Below are 4316 nucleotides of genomic sequence, written 5' to 3' on the forward strand. Positions count from 1 at the left end.
ATTCCAAACATTCTTTCCCAAACTCCCCCTCTGCTCCACCTCCCACTCTCCACCCTCTACTGGTGGAGGAAGGAAACAGCACAGATGGCTCACGGGACCTGTAGTTTGAAAGGTTCTGATCCAAATTTGCCACATTTTGTGGCACAGTGTGATGACATTATTCCAGGGTGACAGAAAAATCCATATCAAACCCAAACCACCTCTGGATCTGGTCTGTCAGCATCTCTTTAGTTTCAGGCTGCTTGACCATTTGAACATTTTCAAATAGGTTTTAGACTTCACCATAGCACACAAACAGCACTGATTAAATTCTCAAATATTTTTATTCCTATTCCATCAAAATCCTCTCCTAGAAAGACTTGAACTTGCTGTTGGAATTAAGGGAACTGCACTGTGTTGGTTTACATCTTATTTTGTCCAACAGATTCCAGTTAAGTCAGGCTTACTTTTGGAGTACCACATGGTTTACTGCTTGGGCCAATTCTCTTTACTATAAACAGAGTATCCAGAAAGTATCCAGAGCGATGCATGTTTTCCACATTTATTTCTGTTACAGCCTTATCTTAAATCACCCATTGACATAGTTTAAAAAGTTGCTTTGAGATTGCTACCAATGTATTAAAATGTAAGCAGATTACATCTATGTAATTCTTAAAAAAAGTTTCTAATGTTTTTTTTTTTATATACCATATTTTGTGCAGTCTCATTTTCCTGTTTGTACAGTGTGATTAGTGTAGACCGGTCCTGAACTGGTTTTTGGTATCGGTTTTCCCTCTTGAGTGCAGATTAGTCCCCGCCAGGCCATCCCAATGAAAATGTCCTTGCTCTGCCACTGCCTTAGGGATGGAATTGACCTGGCGATGAATGTTGCATGGTTTCATCCAATCAAAGTGCTTGGTGATAATGCCAAACAGTTCAATCATTGTCTCATAAGAGCAGAACATTTTGTTTCTCATGGTGTTTTTCAGATGCCTTTTGGCTAAACACAGATCTGCTACCATATGCTTTTAATTAAGGAGTTGCTTTCTGCTGGCCACCCTGCTATGCAAGATTGATTGGTGAATTGCTGAAAAGCTGGTTGTCCACTGGAAGGTTCGCCTTGCTAAATAGAGGGACGCTGAGAGCTCTGGTAGAATGACCCTTGGGTTTTTGGTCAGGACCTTCTCTTTCAGTTTAGAACCATTTCTACCAACAGTCCGGATGGTTGGTAGTTCCAACAATCCTGTCTTGGAGGTCAACATAAAATTAATTTTACGTCATGCTCTGTGCTTGCTCTCTGACATGTCTGTCACCTGTAGGACCTTATATAGACAGGTATGTCCCTTTTCTAATAGTTCTCAAATTAAACTTATGTAAACCTGGTTAAGGTCTAGTATTTAATAGGTAAGCATTTATTAAATCAAATACAAACTTGTTTACAAACACAGAGCAGCTTCAGCAGGCAGCGCATACAAACTTTTATTTTGCCTTTATAAATGTGCAAAATATATTATTTTTTTTTGCAAAATATATTCTAATGAACAATGTATAAGTTTATGGGTGGAGAATGTGCAAATGTAAATACCACGCAACATACAGTTAAAAGTCTGGTGCAAACTTAAATATAAAATAAGTAAGATGTTATTAGTGGGGGAAATTTATGTCTGAGCTGGCCAGCTGCATATACACAATGTTTATAAAGAAAAAGCTTATTTTAATACCAGGGTTTATACATGAATGAGTAACTCTTATTAAATACTTTTTAATACTCTTAGAAATAATCTTAATGCCATCAACAAATACCCATGACTTATATACATACATATATATATATATATATATATATATATATATATCAGGGACTGATAAAACGTTTCAACAAACCCAACATATCTGACTCAATAACAATTTAAAACAACTATTTTCATTCATTTCAGACAGAACTAGTCACATGCTTGTGACTGCAGTTCCAATGTTCACCGCTGTTCAGCGCCATTTACCTTTTTCCTCTGAGCACGGAGCAGCCGCTTGCTTGTACTCGCAATGAATCATGGGATACCCAAGGCTACATAGGATACACCAGACCTGTCCTTCTAAACGGGCAAAAAAAAGGCTGCATTTGTCTGTCGCATAACGAGGAGTCTTGCAATCCAAACAGGGCTCGCCGCCGTGCTGTGATGTAATTGGCCGACGAATTTGGCCTCCGGAGGACGCGGCCCCTGAATTCAAACTCAGAAATGATTTCATGTTTGAAAGAGGAACAGCAACAAGTGCTTTTTGGGTGACAAATATATTGTTTGGGTTTTTACTTCCTGTTTGGCTGACACCAAACTTTAGCAGGCGGTACCTGGTGTCACTACTACGTGAGCTCTAAGGAATCCCATAATCCTTTGGTGACATTACGTAAAGGTTCAGATCACCTCCTGGAAGTTAATACTTATTTGCCTCAAGCACCCTGTGTAACCACCTTTATATGTTTGTTTGTAGTAGAGAGCCTCAGACATTCACTAAATTGGTATAGCATGCATTTTTTTTTGGTTAATTCTCTTTACAGTTGACCTAAACAATGCTAAACAAAGAGTGCTCCCTTTTTTTTCTATAGTTTTTCAATTACATTTTTGAACTCCTAAGTTCCTGCTAAGGAAATACAGTGTACATTCATGTTTTACCATGGCTTCATGATCGACCTTCATTTAGTTGAACCTGTCTGAATGAAACCTAGTAATTAAAACTAGGCATGTTGTGCCTATGTCGAGTCTAAATTTGGCACCTAAGTCTGACTTTTTTAAGCAAATTTTATGAAGTACTCCTATTGTGTCAGGTCCAACCCTAAAATCATGTGCTGACCAACAAACAAGGCCTTTTCTGGATATCTGTACCCTCTCCCTGTTGCATGGTCCCTGCCTTCCCTACATCCTCAATTTTGGCACGTGCTGAACGAAAAAAAGAAAAAAAATTGTCTGCCTCAGGATTTACTGTCCTGTTTCTCTGACATCTGTCACCATAAAATGCTTCAAGACGATCCTCTTGAACTACAAGGACACTGTCTCTAAACATGCTGGCTGTAAAGATCCAGAACCTGGGTTTATCTGTATGTCTTTGCTCCTGGATCAGTTGCTTCCCCACCAACAGTCCCCAGGTAGAGAGGACAGGAAAGCACCCATTAACCCAACTGATCCTCAACAGTGAGAGTGCTATAATTGACAATCAAATTGTGCAAATTCTAATAATAAAACAAAAATATCTTTATAAAAACATGATTTAGAAAAAAACTCAATGACAAGTTTTTACACTAGGATCAACAATTGCAAGGAGTTAGTAGAAGGACGATGGTGCGACATATTTCTTTAAGAGGTATTTTTTGTATGGAAAGACTGCAATAAATCTTTTTTTTTTTACATTAGCTGAATATTAATGTTTTTTTTTAATGCCCGTTTGTAACAAGGACGCAGGCAGTGGCACATGGCAGGGTTGTGTTCGCAGCCGTTTTCTACACCGACTGCTCTGATAACCACAAAACAAACACGGTTGTAAATTTTACAGATGGTTCTTGTATCTAACAATGAGACCCTGCCTGAGGTTTATTACATAACATAATTCATTTTTAGTAGTGACAATCACTCAGACATCAAAGACATTTTCAGACGTTTTATTTTAAAATCATTCTACAGTACAAACGCTGCCTTCTGATTGGTCAGCCTGGAGCAGTAAATGATGTCAGCAGGAAGCTGGTTTACATTCAGTCAGGTTTTATTCAAAAATATAAAAACTTTCATAATAACAGAACCTATGAACAGGAAGACATCTTTTAATTTCTCTTTAGTTTTTTTTTTTTTTTTAAACACTTTTTTTTACAGACTGGAGCTCTTTCACACCACAGAATAGGGAACATTCTGTGGCTCTTATAGTAAACTGTGTAATAGCCCTTTACTGAGTGATAAGAGAGGCGCTTAACGCCTCACCAGGTCACTAATGAATGATCAGCTGATGCAGAGCTGATCAGAGGTCAGAGTCGGTCAGACATCAGATGTTCAGGGACAACCGTTTGCTTTGAGTGTCCCTGAACAGTGATGGTCACATTCTGTAACGAGAACTGACCGTCTCCATGGTGATGCATTAGTATTGCTTTCAGATTGAGCCGAGAGGGAACGTAATCCAATCCTTCAGAGTTTCCAGATGTTAGGAAAACTTCTGCTCTGGGTCAGTAGCTACAAACCTCCATAGAAAAAGACAGAAAGGCACCTGGTTGGCCCTTCCATTGGAAGGGCAGACATATTACTGGACGACTGCTGGACTCCTCTTCCTCCTCCTTCTTCATTTACTGACCCATAATGTGA

The sequence above is a fragment of the Cyprinodon variegatus genome, unplaced genomic scaffold (genome assembly GCF_000732505.1).
Source record: "Cyprinodon variegatus isolate N-32 unplaced genomic scaffold, C_variegatus-1.0 Scaffold146, whole genome shotgun sequence".
Taxonomy (NCBI): Eukaryota; Metazoa; Chordata; class Actinopteri; order Cyprinodontiformes; family Cyprinodontidae; genus Cyprinodon; species Cyprinodon variegatus.